We start from the raw sequence: 21,576 nt of genomic DNA on the forward strand, positions 1-21,576 counted from the left end.
TCAACCAAAACAGCTGTGCAGCAGTGGCTTATACTTGTAATCCTAGCTACTCAGGAGTCTGAGATCCTAAGATCATGGTTTGAAGCCTCTCCAAAAAAGGCTCTCTTGCCAATTAAAAAGCAAAATCCTCGGTCCAGAGGCAAGGTTTAAGTGCTAGAGTATTGCTGTGAGCAAAGAAGCCAAACAAGAGCATGAGACCCTGGGTTCAAGTCCCCAGTACTGGCATATACACATAAAATGGTCTACACCAAGCCAATCATATGGGAACTAACATTTATTTCTAAACTGACTACCTATCAGTAATTTATCACATAGGAATCTAAATAAGTATTTTTCCATAGCAAATACTCAGATGATTTTTCTGGAAAACTTTAAAAAAAATGCCCTTTTTTTTTTTCATGAGCTAGCCTTACAACTTCATTGACTGGTTCACATCTTTATCAAATTCCTGTTTTCAAAAAGAGAACATAGCATACCTGTTTTTGAGAAGTGTTTAATCATATAATCAATAAAAGCTGCTTAAAGGTTTAAAATATCAAGGATGAAGAATTATTATTAAGTCTTGTATAACACTAAATGAAAGCTTTTCTATTTGGACAAAAGTTTTTATACAATGGACATAATACATATATGCACATCAGAGTATTTGCTTCATCTTCCAGTTAATACCATGTTATTATGTGCTCAATAATCCTAAAACTTTAAATTATATGTTATAGCATTCAATTTCTATACCACAACGATGCTATTGTACAGCATTAGATATGCTACCTTATAGCTTATTCTCTTAGAACACTGCTCAGCAATCAGTGCATTGTGAGGCTAGCCAAGACCTAATAATCCCTTCAAGAAGTTTCAAGACTGTTTCCCAAGCTTCCAATGGAAAAATATGGTAAACATCTGTACTTCCATGAAAAGATAACTAAAACACGTTCTTAATTAAACAGTCAAACAGCAAGACAATTATAAGATAAGAAAATATCAACAGAAGTTTCTTAAATGATTCATTCTGGGAAGTAAGACACCCACAGGAGATTTTTTTTAAGCACTAAAATTAGTCCATATGAAGTGTGATGGTAGCACATTATACGTTTTTAAACCTATATTGTACAACACAAATCTTATTGCAAGTCCTAATGTAAACTATACTCCAGTTCATATTAATGTATTAATTTTATTTTTATTTTTTTGCCAGTGTTGGAGCTTGAACTCAGGGCCTGGACACTGTCCCTGAGCTTCTTTTGCTCAAGGCTAGCACTCTACCACTTGAGCCACAGCGCCACTTCCAGCTTTTTCTGTTTATGTGGTACTAAGGACTTGACCCCAAGGTTTCATGCATGCTACAAAAGCACTCTACCACTAAGCCACATTCCCAGCCCTTTAATGTATTAATATTATCTCATCAACTTTAACAAATGTACCACACTAATATAAAATGTTTTAGTAATAAGGGAAAATGGGGGGCAGGGAGGCTGGGGGGTACATGGGAATTCTACTTTTCATTCAATGATTCTGGAAGCTTAAAAATAGAGCAAAAGCCAAAGCCTTAAAAGATAATAAAAGTGAAGTCTACTGCTAAATAGAAATGAAAAGAAAACTGGTAGTAATTTCATAAATAATAAGTACACTAGGTATCTCATAATATGGGAAACAATCTTTTTTGTTTGTTTTTGGTCCATTGTGCGACCTGAACTCTGGGCCTGGGCACTATCCCTCAGCTCTTCAGCTCAAGGCTAGCACTCTACCACTTGAGCCATAGCACCACTTCTGGCTTTTTCTGCTTGTGTGATGCTGAGGAATTGAACCCAGGGCCTCATGCATGCAAAGCAAGCACTCTTCCACTGAGCCACCTTCCCAGCCCCAGGAAACAATCTTTTAACTGTTGAGAACTAAATAATCATATTGAAATACAGATTAGGGAAAGGTAATTAGTGTGTTTTATTCAAGTTCAGGCCTTTCATCAAATGAGATAGGTTACCATTTAAAATCTCCTAGAGATCAGAAGTAAAAATACACAGTAGTGGGAAATATGAGGTATGTTTCTGGGTGCTACTGCTTTATAGAACCATGCATGCACTTGGCACCACACCACAGAACCAGCATCTACATCCTTCCTCTCATTTTTCAAGGTCTACCTCATGTACCTTTTCTGGCATTCTTCCCCTAACCCTGCTCACCTCTGAAATGTTAATACCACAGTTATATAAGTTATTCTTATATTATCATGAAGCCATTCTTTCCCACACATAGTCTAGGTTACATTTTCTTTGTTGTAAATCTTAGGGACCCCAAAAGATGTACTCCATTCCAATCAACCCTTGTAAAATGTCACTAAGGGTACTCTACACTGTATACAACAACAGCATCCACAGAACAGCCACTACAGGGTTGAAAAAATATTCCGAAATCATTCCCTGATGATTCTTTTCTAAGGTCCAATCTACCTAAAACATGCAATAGTTATTTCAGAAGGAAAATAGGTCAAATACAACTTTGGATGTATCAATAGGTTTAACAGCTTTCCCATCTGTTTTTAGCAAATGGTACTTCTACAATGGAAAAACATTTATAATAAACTTTTGACTTGATCCAAGCATTTGAAATCTTTCTAATGACTATCATCAATGTTCAAACAGAGATCAGTATGGCAAAGTACTTTAAGAGTATGGGCTCAAGAATTAGAAAGCATGGGTTCAAATCTCAGCTGTTTTCCTTTAGTTATATAACTCAATCTCTCAGACTCAGCCATTGTCTCCAGAAAATGAGCATACTAAAAGTCATTATCACACAGGTTGTTTGAAGGTTCCAAGTGACCAAATGAGATAATGCCTGTAGCACTGAGGCTAACACATGAGAAACAGCCAAGGCTACCATCAAGGTTTGTGTAAACTCCCTCTATGATGTTCACACAACAATAAAATGCCTTAATGAGCATTTATCATAATGTGTCCCTGACATTAAAGCAGCACATACCTTTACATTTAAAACTGTGTGGGGAATGGACACTATGTTGAAAATGAACTATAGACCTTGTGGATGAGGATGGCAGGGAAGGGGTGACACTGTCCAAAGAAATACACTCTTTACCTGACTTATATAACTGTTACCCCTTTATATTTACCTTTATAATAACAATAAAAATTTTAAGAAAACTTTGATTCCCCCCAAAAAAGTTGCAAGATAGTAACATTTTATGTATATCATACAACACAGTTGTTACACCAAGTCTTTATTCACTTTACCTAACATACTGTCAACTATATGATCAAAGCTTTTTTAACAGAGGAAAGGGAAAAAAAAACTCCAACGAAGAGTGAATATGATATAACAGGTACATCTTACAGTCTGGATAACTCCAATTTAGTTCAAGAGGACTATTCACTATTTATGTCAACGATACAACTATAAACCATGTCAAATTAATGATAAAGCAACCCTTTCAAAGTTTGAAATTTCCTTTTTCTCAATGAAGCTACAGCTGACAGCTGATACGTGAGTTTACAAATAATTCAACAACCAAGTTGGGTCTGGTCTCTCAGAAATCTATGAAAGGAAAATAACATATTTAGTCTAAAAATAAATACTAACATCTGACATCTGGAATTCTTATTTTATACCAGTGAAATCCACTATCAAATGATATATAAACTGTTACAAGTTTCCCTAGAAGAAAAATAATTCCCTCATTCCTGGGGCCCTACTGTGCCCAGCACAGTATGAGATATTCACAAGTACTACTTTTCATCCCAGTAACGATGCTGTAAGGGAAGTAATATGTATTATAGCTGACCAAGAAAAATTCAAGGATGTTAAGCAACTTCCCAATATCAAATAGCTCATGTACAAGAGAGTCAGGAGAACAGTTCTTTCAAAGAAATTAATTTAAATGATACACTTAGCCCATTGAAAAGAATTACAGGAATACTACCAGAATCTATCACCTGTCTCTATAGGAACACTAAGTCATAAAAATCTAGAGGATAACATTTGGAAAGTACATCATGGATAGTATGTCACATATGCAGGCCTCACATGTGCTGGAAGTGGCAGAGTATCTCAATAATGGACCTTCTGTGCCCCGTTTGGGCCTAGATCATCTTGCTCTGCGTCAGCCAAATGCCTTTCCTGTGTTTCTTCATTCAACTGCTATGTCTCAATTCCTGGCCATCTAACTCACATTACCAAACATTCTTCTTTTCATTATTTCTATCCTCCTATTTCTAGCTATTATCTTGTTCCTTTTCAGTTGAGGAAAACATAGATCTAAAAGAAAATCTATTGCTAACCTCTCCCTTTGTGATGTTCAGGGAGTTGACTTATCTATCCAGCTACAGAAAAAGCTGCTACATTCTGTTTATACCATCTTTTTCAGAGGTGGAGAGGAATAACCAAACTTCTAAAAAAATATATAAATAGAAAAACCAACAAAAAATTTAATCTAGAATTAAAGAAAATGAAGTCAGCACAATTTTTGAGGTGCAATGGTAGAAAACAGACAAGATCCTGCCCTCACTGAGCTTTCAACTTCAAGGCCTACATTGTAGCAATAAGGTACCAGATGAAGATGAATGCTCCAAAGTCTGTATTCAATAATTAAGACACACTGGATGCCTCCACTGCCACCTTATATTTAAACATAAATTATGGAATTTTATAAAATGCTTCCTGGGAATCTCATTCGAAGCTTCAAGGCAAAAACCTATAATAATATGACTGTTCTCTCTTAACTAGCAAGAAAATAGAGGGGAAACTACATTTCTTTGTTGGGGTTACGCAAATAATAAGAAAAAGAGTACAAACTCAAACCCAAACTCAAACTTCTAAATCTAGGTTAACTACACCAAAAGTCTCTTAAGGAAAAGCAAGCTTGGCTCATGCCAAGTGAATTCAGAATTCAAACCTGAACATCTGAAATGATAGCCCATACAACATTTCACAGTTCTACACAGTCATGGCAAAGCAGGGGTCACATAAACAAAGTGTTCAACAAACTAAAGGGTCAGATATCCTAAACAACAAGGCACAGCAACAAGCCCAAGCCCTTAACAACATCCTGCTCAGGGCAAGTCCCATTGCTCACATTCCTGTGACAGACAAGTTTAGCAACAGAGTTTGAAAATGTAACTACACTGGTCAAAAGTATCAGAGACCAAAAGGCAAATTATAGTAATACATAATACTGGAAACAAAAAGGTAGTGATGGGGTATTCAAATATCAAATACCATGAACCCAAGATCAAAACCACAGTAGTATTCCCCCTACACTTTGGCCACATAAATACAAGTTCCTATGAGGTTTAACTTATGAATATCCCATTAAAAGTTGACTCTCAAGGTCTAGCTGGGATCCATCTCTCCTCTGTTTAAATTGAGCTGTGAAGGGTGTCATTCTGCCTAACCCTCATGCTTTCTAACTCATTTCTGATTTTAAAAATGAATAGTAATAACCAGCAGATCTCCACCTTCCTTTGCAACAGCCATTCCTCACTCCACATTGTTATACAGCGTTGCCAAACAAAAACCCTGAAGGTTATCCTATAGCCTCAGACATGGGTACAAGGATATTCAGAGGAATTCTGGAATGCTTTTGTTTTTTTCATTTCAACTTACTTAAATTATAAACTAAAAATGCTCAACTTAACTTATATTTAAATTTAACTTATGGGCTGGGAAGGTGGCTCAGTGGTAAAGTGCTTGCCTTTCATGAATGAGGCCCTTTGTTGCATTCCTCAACACCACATAAGCAGAAAAGACCGGAAGTGGCACTGTGGCTCAAGTGGTAGACTGCTAGCCTTAAGCTGAAGAGCTGAGGGAGAGCACCCAGGCCCAGAGTTCAGGCCCTAAGACTTACAATCAATTAATTAATTAAAGCTAAACTTAACAGTATCCAAATAAATCAACTTAGTTAAATCAATCCTACATTTTCAAAAGCTCGTCGTATGTGTAAGCTTAGTGCTACCACTAAGCTGCACCTCTAATCCCTCTGCTGAAATACTTCTATGTGAATACTAAAATGTCTGTTAGCGATGATTACATAATTGCTTACAAATCATATGGTCAATAACCAAAACAGGAAGTTCTTAGAAAAGTTTCTTAGACCTTGAACATCCAAAATTTTCATAAAACTCAATGACTTGGTGATTTGAAAACAGACAAACTTATCAATGAACATTTGAAACTTAGAGGTTACTCAGTTAATAAGCAGTAAATCAGGACTTAAACATGGAAGTTTAGTTCCCTCCAGGCCTGTGCTCTCTTCTGCCTAGTTGATACCTGGCACCTAACTGATATTCAACTGGTTATCAGATGAATGAATCAATCACTTCACTATTTCATAAATCTTTCACATTTTCTCAGGATGGTATTCTATGTTCTATGTGCCCCACTATTTATCTTTTTTCCCCACGTACTAAACCAAACTGGACCCTAAAACACATTCTGCAATCCTGCACCTTCTCTCCTGCTCCCTCTACTTGTCATTCCAGGAACTTTTGTCCACGTACTAAACCAAACTGGACCCTAAAACACATTCTGCAATCCTGCACCTTCTCTCCTGCTCCCTCTACTTGTCATTCCAGGAACTTTTGTCCACGTACTAAACCAAACTGGACCCTAAAACACATTCTGCAATTCTGCACCTTCTCTCCTGCTCCCTCTACTTGTTATTCCAGGAACTTTTGTCCACGTACTAAACCAAATCAGACCCTAAAACACATTCTGCAATTCTGCACCTTCTCTCCAGCTCCCTCTACTTGTTATTCCAGGAACTTCACTTCTGTGCCTCCAAATCCTATCCAGCCCCAGGTCAACTTGTCATAAAGTTTCACAAACATTTTTGTCCTGTGATAATATCTCTCTTATCTGAACCACTTCAATTCTTACACCTAGCAACTAAAGGCTGTAGGGTTTTTGTGGATAAGAGATAAGAAATTACAACTGGTTATAAACTATACCCAGTCTCAAACATGGTTCCTTAACCATTACAGGCATTTAGTATACACTGTTAACTGAATTTGAGATCTACTACCTGTGAAATAATCTCTCAATATTTTACATGTCATTACATGTGGAACTTTAATTCATGATTCCACATGTTTGTGTATACATAAAATGATAAATGCAATACTTAAAAGACACTAGTATTTCTCACTAGAAAATAATGCTGAAGCTGGCCACCGGTGGCTCATGCCTATAATCCTAGCTACTCAGGAGGCTGAGATCTGAGAATCATGGTTCAAAGACAGTCTGGGCAGGAAAGTCCATGAGACTCTTATCTCCAATAAACTGCTCAGAAAACCGGAAGTGGTGCTATGGCTCAAGTGGTAGAGCACTAACCTTGAGCTGAAGAGCTGAGAGACAGCACTCAGGCCTAGAGTTCAAGCCCCACAACTGACAAAATAATAATAATAATAATAATAATGTTGAAATTCTCAATATTGAAACAAACCAGCTTCATCAGAAAAGCATTTCACAAGCAGGGCGCTGGTGGCTCACGCCTGTAATCCTAGCTACTCAGGAGGCTGAGATCTGAGGATCACGGTCAAAGCCAGCCCAGGCAGTAAAGTCCGTGAGACTCTTATCTCCAATTAACCACTGGAAAACCAGAAGTGGTACTGTGACTCAAGCCACAGAGCGCTCACCTTGAGCTGAAGAGCTGAGGGATAGTGCCCAGGCCTAGAGTTCAAGCCCCATGACCGACAAAAAAAAAAAAGAAAGAAAAAGAAAAGAAAAGCATTTCACAATAATTGAAGGCTATTGATATACTAAGGTTCTACTCAACTTTATTTCTTTTGCTGCAAAAGAAATAAAGCTTTCAAGCAATTTGAATAGAAAATGTGTTGAACACATTGTAGGCATCCAAATCCTTGTGCCTCTCATAGGTGCTTCACAAACTTAGATTTATTCTAGATGAATGATGACCAGATCTAAAATGATGCAGAAGTCACAATTTCAGATGTTGATTGCCATCTCTGAAAAACAGTCACCAAATATCACAGAGGGTTTGGTTTTATAAAAATGAAAGAGCTGATTAGCTTCAGCCAAAAGCTAACTGGAAATGGCAGGGAATGTGTAAAGAAGATGAATAAAAAAATCACTGCAACTGATTTATGAAACAGTAACCCCTCTGTACATCACCTTTATAATAACATTTTTTTTAAGTTTTCTACTTTAAAAAAAAAAACACTGCAGAAATCTTAGCACTGAAACTCACTTTTTTAAAGGCGGAAGGAAGGAAGAAAAAGAAAGGAAGGGAGAGAGGGGAAAAAGTCTCAATATCCACACAAAAATTACACAATCTTCTATTCATTGCAATGGCCCAAAGAAAGAAAAATTCAATTGACTTACAATGAGTCCTTTGAAACAGCTGCTTGATTTCATGGACAAGTTATGTAGTTTGCAAGACTTGAAGATCAAGTCAGTGATATTCACCAAGTCACATGGGCCACTTAAGGGAAAGGCACAGAAATATCAATCTGGAGTTTATACTGGCTGTGCAAATGAATGTACTTAGTCCTTACCCAACATCACTGCTCACAAAGCATGCCATTGTTTCCCTTCCAATGCTCATCTCTTCTATCAGCACTGAGGAGCACTACAGCCAAAAACACCAAATTAACACCACCTGCTACAAAACTAGTACCTAACATTAACATTAATCAAAAAAATGTCGTTTAAGCACCATTTCAACTAAAATGCTATCTTTAGGAATATTTAGTAAACAAGCAAAATAGCTTATGTAGGTAATATAGTACAGATTATATGGAAACAAGACCATAAAAATCACTGCTCTCACATGATTTTCTGCTTCTGGATGTTCCCCTAAAAGTTACTGCTAAATGAAAAAACAGCACACACATCATTCTGAGTGGCAAATAATTGTTTTTGTTCAAAGAAAAAAAAAGAACTAAGCCTATGAAAGAAAACTCTAACAGACATTTTTTAAAGTTGTATTTTTAAGCCTAACATACTTCCAGAAACACATTTTTTAAAAACTCACTTGTAGAAAACTGATTAAGTAGGGATATCATCTTTTTTAAATCTTCTTTAAGATGCTATGTCCTCAGAACAAACTTTGCAGAGATTCCAATACAAATAAGTCTTGACATGTTCATGGTAATTGTAGCCTTCATGCCATAAATCTTCTTAGAGTTCTAGCTCCGACCTGAGCTTGTGGCCTGGCACACCAGACACTGAGCAAGCAATTCAGAAAGCCTGATTACCTTAGAATAAAGTACAAAGGAAAACAATATTTAGAGGCTGGTTAAAAGACTCATTCTCAAGCCAGGTGCCAGTGAATCATGCCTTTAATCCTAGCTATTCAGGAGGCTGAGATCTGAGGTTTGCTGTTTGAAGCCAGACCAGGCAGTTGAGAGACCCTTTACCTCTAATTAACCAGGGGAAAAGGCTATATTGAGATGTAGCTGAAATGAAAGAGTGGTCATGAGTGAAAAAGCTAAGTGCCAGCAAAAGATCCTGAGTTCAAGGCCCAGATAGGTTCTCAGAGTTTTCTTCAACAAGGCAGTTGGGTACAAGGCTCCAGGAAGGGGAATGTTTAAATATCTGGAAGCCATTTAGAGCTTCTCTTTCAAACAAATGTGTATTTCTTATGACTCTCAATGGAAGAGGTTTGACAGTTACTAGCAATGGACACACTAGAGTAAATTATACCCAAAGGCATCTCCACATTCCTCACCTGTCAGGGTAAATGGCAAATACACTAAGCAAGCAAGTGACAATGTGGCTTCATTCTGGCTGGGGGCTGATCACCTAAAAAATGCTCTACTGGGCCGGGCACCAGTGGCTCATTCCTATAATCCTTGCTACTCAGGAAACAGATCTAAAGATCATGATTTGAAGCTGGGTAACGGTGGCTCACGCCTGTAATCCTAGCTACTCAGGAAGCTGAGATCTGAAGATCGAGGTTCAAAGCGAGCCCGGGCAGGAAAGTCCATGAAACTCTTATCTCCAATAAACCACCAGAAAACCGGAAATGGCGCTGAGGCTCCAGTGTTAGGGCACTAGCCTTGAGCTGAAGAGCTGAGGACAGCACTCAGGCCCAGAGTTCAAGCCCCACAACCGACAAAAAGAAAAAGAAAAAGTCATGATTTGAAGCCAGCCCAGGCAGGAAAGTCTGTGAGACTCTCATCTCCAACTAACTACAAAAGAAAAAGAAAAAAAGGCTGGAGGTAGAGCTGTGGCTCAAGCAATTGAAGGACAGGACCCAGGCCCTAAGTTCAAGCCCCAGGACTGGCACAAAAAAAAAAAAAAAAAAGCTGTACTATACTGAATACAATTTAAATCTTTTTAAAAATATATGGCAAAGCCAGAAATGCAATATAATAAATGTTACAAGGGCAGAAATACTTCCAAAAAAAAAAGCACAAAGTACTTATTTTTTATTCGGCTCATGGGGCAGAATGGGGAAGGACTATGGCCTTGTACAAATAGGGTAAAAACTGTCAAAACTTGAGGCCCAATACAGAGAGACAGAAAAGCAACCATCCCAAGAGACCACCCGATATGATGTCTCACAGAGGGATAAAACTAAAAAGCAAATCATCATATAGCTGATATGTGTGAAACAATGGTAACTGGGAAGAAACACTTAAGTTGTAGGTAGTCCTCTGTACCACTAGTCAAAGTAATTATAAGTTTTGGGTGGAGGTGAGGGTGATGTTATAATCTGTGAGGGACATATTTGACAATCAGTTTATTTTGAATATATTTAGAAAGTAGTTTTATACTCTAAGGCAGGGTAGAGTGGCTCATATCTGTAATACCAACTACTCTGGCGGTAGAGATTAGAAGGGTAGTAGTTCGAGACTAGCCTGGAGGGGGGAGAGGGGGTGGGGAAAGGTTGTAAGACTCCATCTCCATTGGTTAAAAAGCCAGGTGTAATATGTGTACCTGTCATCCCAGCTAAGAAGGAGGCACAAGTTAGGAGCACTGAAGACCAGCCTAACCTAGACAAAAACATGAGACCCCAAAAAAGGAGTCTCAAAAAAGGAAAAGAACTAGAGGAATAGGTGGAGTGGTAGAACACTTACGTAGCCGGTGAAAGGCCCTAAGTTCAAATACAGTGTCTGCCTCCTGAATAGGCAGATTTATAGCCTGACAGGACTGAGTTTTTCTCCACAGCAACTAGTTGTGAAATAGGTATACCAGCATTTAAATTTTGTATTAAAATTTTGTTTCAATTCTCTATTTTTCTGACTATACTTGGTGAAAACAACATATAATAACATAAGGTGAATTTTCTATAATCACCAAGATGACATGGTCTTCTTATCTGAAATAGGAATGCTAAAAGCTACAAATGTTTTGCAAGAGACCAACTGGCAAGCACTAAAACTTAAGAAGAAATTTTAATTACAATGGGAATGGAAAATCCTGCACATATACACAGATTCTAATAGAAAATGACCCAGGAGAGTGAGTGGAACTCACACATAAGACTGTATTATACATAAAACAGAAGGATCAGTTTGATGAGTACCAGAGTCAGTAAAAACTGAGTCCCTGAAGTCAGGTTGGCTGGATTCAAATCTCAGCTCTAATAATTAGTGTGTAACTTGGGCAAGCTATTTAGCCTCTATAACCCTCCATTTCTGTCTCTGTAAAATTGGCATAATGGCCCTTAATAGGATTCGAGTGAAGATTAAATTAGACATAACACATGTAAAACACTTAGCACAGTGATTAGCACAGAGTAAATAGTTAATAATTGTTAGTTACCTTATACTTTTTTTTTAACCTTAAGTTTTTTTTTTTTTACAAGATGCCAACAGAAACATCAAAAAGTACCTTAACAAGCTGGGCACCAGTGGCTCATGCCTGTAATCCTAGCTACTCAGGAGGCTGAGATCCGAGGATCACAGTCCAAAGCCAGCCAGGGCAGGAAAGTCCATGAGACTCTTATCTCCAATAAATTACTAGAAAACTAGAAGTGAGGCTGTGGCTCAAGCGGCAGAGCACTCACCTTGAGCTGAAAAGCACAGGGACAGCGCCCAAGCCCAGAGTTCAAGCCCCACAACTGACAAAAAAAAAAAAAAAACTACCAAAACAGTGGTTAAAGAAACTCCGTTTTATGGAATTTATGTTAGGCGAAATGAACCCCAAGATAAGGACTCAAATGTTTTTTCTTTCTTGCTATTGTTTCAAATATATTTAAAAATTATTTCTTTGTTGCTTTGTATGTCCCTCCCCCATGGTACAACCCCTGTTTTCACTGTATTTGATGTTGGTATAATTTGTGGCGGGGAAGGTGGACCCATTCCAACAATGAGATATATAAGACGTTATGTCGAAAAACGAACTTTATAACTTTGGCATATGGGGGGTATCATGGGGGGGAAGGGCATGGAGGGGATGGGAAGGGGAAACAAAGGAGGAAGCAACAATGCTTGATAAGAAATGTACTCATTACCTTGCCCATGTAACCCCTCTATATGGTATTTTCACAATAATAAATAAATAAATAAATAATGTTTAAAATGTTAAAAAAAAAAAAAAAGAAATTCCATTTTAGTTACCTACTTCTTGAGGGAGTAGGCAATTCCATCATACAGTATTCAGCAAATACAATAGCCTGAAAACCATCAGCAGCCACAAATTAAATCATCAAAAAATTATTAGTGTAAAGGTGACTTCCACTGTACTTAATTGAACCCAGCACTCTAACTGCTAATAATCAGGTTATAGTATTACGGGACTAATAACATATTTCTATGATACACTGTTGCTAAAATGACCATAAGAGACAATGAGGAGAGTTAATCAGCCACAGTACAGTCAAAAAGAAATTAAAAACCATCAACCTTATACCCCCAAATGGTATGACTGCTGTGGGATATGGCAACTGTGTGACAATGTATTAGCAACATAAGCAATTCCAAAGAGCTGGTTCTCTAAGGGTCTACTGCAGGTAACCCCAAAAGTTCAATATACATTTGACCTTTTCCAAAATTAATTTTGAAAACTACAAATTAAAAAACTGCACATATTAGACAAGTACAGTAGCTTATGATTGTTATCTCCCCTGCTCAGAAGATGGAAATCAAGGGTTCAAGGCCAACCCTGATGATGTTAGAGAGACTCTCATGCCAACAAATAAGTACACACTTACTTGGAACACATTTGTCATCCCAGCCACTGAAAGGCACAGGAAGGAGGACTGCCTTTGGAAGCCAGCCTTGAGCAAAAATGCAAAACCAAATCAAAAATAAGTAAAGCAAAAAGAGTCTTGGGCATGACTCAAGTAGCAGAGCAGCTGCCTAGCAAGCAGAAGGCCCTCCGTTGGTACACCAATATATTTAAGCAAAAATAAAAATGGAACCTTTTTAGTGTGCAACCTGGAGTTTTGATATATGACTTTGATAGAAATTGATGCATTTGACATTTTTTAATCCATTCCTTGAGAAAGTAGTATCTATATCTAAAACCTAAGAATAAAAACAGCAAAGGAAAGATGCAATTCTTGAGTTCTTTTTTTTTTTGGTTGGTCATGGGGCTTGAACTCTGGGCCTGGGCGCTGTCCCTCAGCTCTTCAGCTCAAGGCGAGCACTCTACCACTTGAGCTACAGCGCCACTTCCGGTTTTCTGGTGGTTTATTGGAGATAGGAGTCTCACGGTCTCTCCTGCCCGGGCTGGCTTTGAACCGCGATCCTCAGATCTCAGCCTCCTGAGTAGCTAGGATTACAGGCGTGAGCCACCAGCGCCCGGCAATTCTTGAGTTCTTATGACATCCCGATCTCCTCTACCCCTACCCTCAATCTCCTCCCCACATCTACACTTCCCCACCCTCATCCCTACTCTCCCTACTCACACTCTCCTCCTCATCTCCACCCCCTACTCTCATCCCCAGGAGGAACTATGAACAGCTCATCAGCAGCAACAGTCTTCAGCACCACCTGGGCAAGCTTCTAGGGCAGAAATCTAATAACTACTTACTTGGTAGCCATTAATTTACTCCCATTTCAAAGTGGCCTTTTTATCTAGGTTTAGAAAGTATAAGACGGTCTTAAAAAAAATCTGCAGCAGATGGAAATGAATTCATCATTACCCTCCATTATCCCTTTCAGCTGGCAATAACTTGTGGTTGTAAAGCAAAGAAAAAAAGAGTTTGGGGTGATTTTAATCAAAGCTTGGATTCTAGCCCTGCCCTGCAGCATGCTGTAATATGAGAAATGTTCCAGCCTTGCATTCCAATAGAAATGAATTTTTATGTGACTAGCTTCCAACATTAACTGCCACCTCTCCTGCGCTATTGTTCTTATCCAGGCAGAGGTTATTTCCAAAGCACATACTACTTTCAGCTACATTGGGTGCCACATTACAGTGCCATCCCTGAAAAATCCTGATCAATAATAAACTGACTGATTTAACAAAAGTTTGAACTAAAACAAGGGAATACAACTTCTAAAAGTGCACAAATGAAAATCTAGAATCAGCATGTATGCTGCAAACTCTAAAAAGTATTTTAGGTATTATGGTAGTAGCAACTGAGGCAAAGAACTTGATCTGTCCAAATATCTACCTTCTACAAGAATTGTTGTGAGCACTTGATAGGATACTAAATACCTAGCACTGCTGGGCATGTAATATATGGACAATAAGTATGAGCCATCTTAACAACATTTCCAACCAGAGGGACGTGTTCACTGGTGACTTTTTTTCCTTTGCAGGAAAATTTCATCCAATAACATGTATTACTATTCTGAAAAAGAAAAACAAGTTCCCTGGGAAACCTCATAATTTGACAACATGTAAATTAGAAGCATTTCTCTAATGGCAAGTTGGAAGATAGTAAACCACAAATAAGGGGTGAGAAATACTTCATAAAGAGTATATTTAAGCCGGGCACCAATGACTCATGCCTATAATCCTAGCTACTCAGGAGGCTGAGATCTGAGGATTCTGGTTCAAAGCCAGCCTGGGCAGTAAACTCCATGAGACTCTTATCTCCAATAAACTACTAAAAAAAAACTGGAAATGGTGCTGTAGTTCAAGTAGTAGAGTGTTCACCTTGAGCAAAAAGAAGCTCGGGGACAGCACTCAGGCAAAGAGTTCAAGCCCCAGGACAGGCAAAAATAAAACACACACACACACACACACACACACACGCACGCACGCACGCACGCACGCACGCACGCACGCATGCGCGTGTGCACGTGCGCACATACGCATGCACACACACTTAAGAGTATATTTAAACAAGCAATGCAAGTATATGTATGTACATATGTGTATGTCTATATGGGGAGGGTAACTTATGTACATACGAGTGTGTGCGTGTGCGTTTGTGTGTGTGTGTATGGTGATTATTTAAGGATCTGGAGAAGGGAAAACCCAAGAAGTAGCTGTACCTGTTTGTCAAAGATCCTGTTTTCTGTTTCTTCCATTATTCTTCCTCCTCTTCTGAACTCCTACAGAAAAAGAAACATGCTCTCTTAGATGAAGGGAGGGAGGGAGTGAGGGAAGGAAGAAGGGAGGGAAGGAGGGAAGAAGAACGGGGGATAGGAAGGAGAGGAGAGGGGAAGGGAGAAGAAAGGAAGGGAGGGAAGAAAGATGGATCTGAAGTAAAAAGTAAAAAAGTAAACTCAGGGATAAGTAAGAGTAACAGAGGGAGTGAAGCTGACAGGGTAAGGGTATATTGTTCACATTATAGAAATAAAAATGTCACAATGAAACTTCTCCTTGTGTAACAAATGTATGCTAATAAAAGTCATAGAAAAAAATAAACATATAACCTATGTATATTAAGCCACTTGTTAATTCTTTGAGTTTACTTTGCTTTAAAGTATATATAACTTATATAATATACCTTGAGATTAGGTCTACCAGTCACTCCACACTTTACCCTGTATTAATCACATACATTAATCCTATAGGCTAGCTATAGGAGGGAAATCACTGGTTACTACAAAGACTATGTGCAGTGGGTGTATGATGCTAATTTTGCCAGTAAGGCAGAATGCCGAAGGGCTTTATATAAAACTTACCCAACATCTCTCTTAATTGTTCTGAGACTGCAACTGATCTTCAAATGGCACTATCATAACCAGAATTCAGCCAAAATTCACACCTGAAATCTGACAACTTTCTAAACTTGGGGAACTACTTAGCTCTTACAATGCCCTCAAGAATCTGGGAAGTTCTGAGAGGGTTTCCAAATTCCTAACCTATGTTACACACAGAGCTCTTGAGTTTATCAGCACTGTGTTTCTCTACCTTAACCTGAGATAACTTCTCTTGGTCCTTGCATTCTCTGTCCTTAAGGTCTATGGGAATATCCCCTATGAATCATCTTGTGGGTAGCCTATATTTACTTCCAAAATTGTTCTAAGCTTCATGAGTAGCACTGTGTGTCTCAGAACATATGTCATCCATGTAGACATCTCACATCCTATTTCCTTCTACTCATTCTCCCTACATGACAGTGAGCATCACCACTTTGTTTTGTGTGTGTGTGTGTGTGTGTGTGTGTGTGTGTGTGTGTGCACGTGCAAGCGAGCGAGCGAGCGAGCGAGAGAGAGAGAGAGAGAGAGAGAGAGAGAGAGAGAGAGAGAGAGAGAGAGTATCTGGGCCTGGGCACTGTCCCTGAGCTCTCCAGCTCAGGACTAGCGCTCTACCACTTGAGCCACAGCACCACTTCCGGTTTTCTGGTGGTTAATTGGAGATAAGAGTCTCTCTGACTTTCCTGCCCCGGCTGGCTTTGAACTATGATCCTCAGATCTCAGCCTCCTAAGTAGCTAAGATTACAGGCCTGAGCCACCGGCGCTCAGCAACCTCCTTTTTCTTATGTATCCACTTATACTACTTTAAAAGGAGACTCAAAGTCATTTTTTCCTTAGAAAGCTTGCCCACCAAGACTGGCTTCACTTAACTACAATCACTCTGGTACCAGAGAAGACTCTGTGAACTGGAAATCAAGAGATTGAGGGGTCTAATCTTGGTTCTTTATTAGCTGTGTTACCTGGGCAAATCACTCATCCTTCTGGAACCAGTATCTCAAACATAAATGAGGGGAATTAGACTAAATAAGCCCCAAACTAATTCCTAGCTCTAAGAATATTTGATGTGATATATATATATATATATATATATATATATACACACACACATACATATATAGCATAAACAATGGGAAAACTTGAACTTTTTAAATGACTTAAGACTTTTTAAATGTAAAGCATTAATAGCACAAGTAAGTAAGAGAAAATAAATTTCAAAGGATGGCAAGGACTGAATATTCAGTTTCCTGTTTCCTAATCACTATGCAATACTTTGCATGTCACACCTTTGTATAATATACCAAAGGTATTTAAAATGCTCTAGGTTAGTTTCATATCAACATGACTATTTGACCTCACCCAGTTATTTAATCAAACACTAGTTGAGGTGTGAAAAGTTTATTTTGCCTGAAGTGTGTTTTTGCACATGTGGTTAATATCTACAGAAGGTTAATAATGTAGGTAATATCAGTAGGACTCATCTAATCAGTTGCAGGTATAATGAGCAAAAGCTCTTATTTTTCAGAAATGAAAGGATTCTGCATCAAGACTACAGAATCAACTGCTACTTGAATTTTCAGCATGCTGGACATTGCAAAATGTTGCACATTTTCCTTAATTGAATGAACTAATATCTTAAAACTCTTTTTAAGGACACATATGCTGAATATATTAATTCTATTATTCTGGAGAGCTCTGGCTGATCATCAACATAGTGAAAGTTAAACTAATGTCTTTTCTTCGTCAAGTAAAGTTTAGTAGATGGCTGCACCTTGTAACTTCTTTAAAATATATTGTAGCAGTTTCAATGAACGTTGATTGGATCTTATTGCTGTTATTTTTTGTTTTGGTTTTTGTCAGTCGTGAGGCTTGAACTCTGGGCCTGGGCACTGTCCCTGTGCTTTTCAGCTCAAGGCTAGCACTCTAGGGCTGGGATGTAACTCAGTAGCAAAGCACTTGCCTAGCAAGTGCAACATCCTGGGTTCGATCCCCAGTACCAAAAAAAGAAAAGACAAAAAAAATACAGTTAAAAAAAGGCTAGCACTCTACCACTTGAGCCACAGCTCCACTTCTGGTTTTCTGGTGGTTAATTGGAGATAAGAGTCTCAAACTACAAACTAGCAATATTATCAGCTCACTATGATCATGAGTCACCATAATCAGTCCACTATAGGTCCTGACTCAAGACACAAGCTTTCAGGAATAAGTAATGAATGCACAAGACATAGGTAAATAAGTAACAAAACTGACACCAAAATATAGCTCCACAGGCTGAAACACTGAACTTCTAAAACAGATGCAGGATGAAATTTAACAGAATATACATTATTTGCAATTTTATCTATTCACTATGAAACAGTCACTTACTTAGTTTTAAAACACAGGAGTTGGGTTTGATACAATCTGTATAGTCCTTAGTTTTAGAAAGTAAAATTTGGTTGGGGATCCCCTCCTACTGCCTGTGCTTCCTTCCCAGCTTTGACTCTCCAAGTTCAGTCAAGTACAACATCCCTAGTACCCAGTCTTTTGTTGCTATCATGTTTTCACCATTCACCACCTCTGATGAAAACATCAGTGCTGAAAGAAGTGATTCCTATTGCAGTCCCTCTCCCTAACTGTCAAATAAACTTCACCTTAAAGAGGCTCTCCCAGGGCATTCTCATGGAAGTTAGAGACACATTTCTTCCCAGCCACTGCAGGCAAAAAGTAGCATATATGTGTAAGATATTTTTAAACTACACTGAAACTAACTAAAAGTCTGGTGTATTATTACCAGGAGTTGGCAATTCTAATCCACCTCAGTCCTAAAATATTCTTACAACCACAGTGAATAGCTCCTACCCTTGCCATGCATATCTAGTAATGGTCAACTTTCCCTAGCTCTCACCAAGTGTTTTATCCAATTGTTTGTTGCCTCAGAATCTAAAAAGAAATCACAATGTATTTTCTGTATTGTTTATAATTGTGACGTGTATCCTGCCACAATTATTCAAGTTTGTGAATAATTTAATGTGATGTCTCACTTTACAATTGGGTAGAGTCCATCTGTATAACTGCAAGAGAAAGGTATGATTTAGCTCTAAAACTATTTTTAAAGCAATAACAATCTAAACAAGAAGTTCGTAATCACAAATCCCTGCTTAGGAGCAAGAAAATGTCTAGAGACTGGTGGATTCAGCATAATGGCCAGGACTGCAGTCTTATTTATCTGCTCTGATTCCCTTTTGAGTTATTCTGATGCCTAGGCCATCTTAGTCACTATGAAAGAAAGGGACTGACTTGGCAGAGGGAAAAAAAGACAGAAAGTGACTATAAAAGAAGAGACTCCCGGGCTGGGAAGATGGCTCAGTGGCAGAGTGCTTGCCTTGCATGCATGAGGCCCTGAGTTCGATTCCTCAGCACCACATAAGCAGAAAAGGCCAGAAGTAGTTTTGTGGCTCAAGTGATAGAGCACTAGCCTTAAGCTGAAGAGCTGAGGGACAGCGTCCAGGCAGAGTTCAAGCCCCGTGACTAACAACAACAACAACAACAAAAGAACAAGAAGAGACTCCCTCAGCCATCCTAGCTGGCTGTTTGCTATCTCTCTATCCAAAAACCATTTCTCAGCTATATCCAATTCTTCTGATTCTATCAAGTGGCAAGGAATGGCTTTCTAAGTAGGATATGCATATAAGTAAAAATGTATTTTATAACAAAATTGATAACCAAAGGCTATGAACTCAAATCACTCAATACAGCAACTTGTTTGCTATCTTAGAAACTGTAGCTAAGAAAATGCAAACATTTTAGGTGTGTGTATGAACAGTGTTTCGGTTTTCACTGGAAGTTCTTCATATGCAGAATGCAGTATTTCTACATTGCAGTAGAAATAAAAAGAAACGGAATCCATTCATGCAATAGTAATTTGTTGTACCAAATATAAAACTGCTATTGTTGGTTCTGTTAAACTGTAACAGACAACTGAATCCTACAATATTAAAAAAAGTATCTAAAGTAAAGCTAAGAAATTTACTCAACAACTAGAACAAAGAACAAACATTCCAAAGATTTTCCAAAATCAAATTTCAAACATACCATTCAGATACCCTTCAGATACACTGAAGGGAGGTGCCCTTCTGTTTCAACCATGAGCACGTCTGCTACCATGAACTAAAGCCTGAAGACCTGAAGGCATGAATTAAAGCTGAAGACTGGCATAAGCTGTCAGGTTCTTCTGTCAAAAAAAAAAAAACAACTGCAGGCTGGGCGCCAGTGGCTCAGCCTGTAATCCTAGCTACTCAGGAGGCTGAGATCTGAGGATCGTGGTTCAAAGTCAGCCTGGGCAGGAAAGTCCACAAGACTCTTATCTCCAATAAACCACCAGAGAACTGAAATTGGTGAAAAACGTGCACGCACACGCACACACACACAGGAAAAGAGGGAAGAATATAGTTTTGGAATGCATGGATGTGTGAACTTGAACTCAGAGACTCAAACACTTGCTTGGCTTTTTTTTTTTTGGTCTGTCGTGGGGCCTGAACTTTGGGCCTGGGCGCTGTCCCTCAGCTCTTCAGCTCAAGGCAAGCACTCTGCCATTGAGCCACAGCACCATTTCTGGCTTTTTCTGCTTATGCAGTATGGGGAATCGAACCCAGGACCTCATGCATTCAAAACAAGCACTCTACCACTGAGCCACCTTCCCAGCCCTGCTTAGCCTTTTTTTTTTTTTTTTAAAGCTGGTTCTCCACTATTGGAGCCACATCTCCATTCCAGCTTTTTTGCTGGTTAACTGGAGATAGAATCTTTGGACTTTACTGCCTAGGCTGCTTTGAACCTTGACCCTCAAGTCTCAGCCTCCTGAGTAGCTAGGATTACAATCAAGAGCCACCTGCACCTGCCTAAAATATAGGTTTGAATCCAAGATTGTGTTGTTAAAGTAAAAATCCTCTCAGAGAAACATTATTGTGTATTTAATAAAATGAGACTGGCCAGATGTGATGGTGCATGCCTGTAATCCCAACTACTGGAGATGCAGAGATCAAAAGTATCAAGAGTCAAGGCCAGCCTAGGCAAAAAGTTACCACCACTCCATCTCAACAAATAAACTACGTGTGGCGGACGATCACTATCTGAGGCTGCCTAGGCAAAAATCAAAGGCCTTATTGGCAAAGTAATTTTAAAAAAAGCAGGGGACTGGAAGCATGGCTCAAGCAAAAGCCTAACAAGCAAAAGGTCCTCAAGCACAAAGTCCTGTACCACCACCAACAAACAAAAAGAAACATCACAGTGGTTAATTCAATAACCTTAGAGACTAGATAATTTGAAAACGTCCCTCAATATGCTCATTTACATGTTGAAGTGCTGTTGGTGATTAGGCACTATTTTACACTTGCCACTACCATCTGTGCTACTACACACTGAAACTCTGTATCTCAAGCACAGATCTTCAAGGCCATCCAGAAGTGAAAATAAGCTACCAAAATACCAGGACACCAAAGGATATAAAATGTCCTTATTTATTTGAAAGAGTATGAATCATACCATCACAAGTTACCTGTAGAAATTAAGAAATTTGGCCTGGGAA

At 38.7% G+C, this 21,576-nt stretch overlaps 1 long non-coding RNA gene across 1 annotated transcript in view; it reads left to right on the forward strand.

The window, feature by feature from the left end:
* Positions 1-15,399, forward strand: part of LOC122109448 — a 37,175-nt gene extending 21,776 nt beyond the window's left edge. The window contains exons 2-3 of the long non-coding RNA XR_006147703.1: positions 9,256-9,261; positions 15,360-15,399. This is a non-coding gene — a long non-coding RNA (uncharacterized LOC122109448). The remainder of the gene's footprint in view (positions 1-9,255; positions 9,262-15,359) is intronic.
* Positions 15,400-21,576: the final 6,177 nt, after the last annotated feature.

This window comes from Dipodomys spectabilis, unplaced genomic scaffold (assembly GCF_019054845.1).
Source record: "Dipodomys spectabilis isolate Male_0828 unplaced genomic scaffold, ASM1905484v1 ptg000069l, whole genome shotgun sequence".
Lineage (NCBI taxonomy): Eukaryota > Metazoa > Chordata > Mammalia > Rodentia > Heteromyidae > Dipodomys > Dipodomys spectabilis.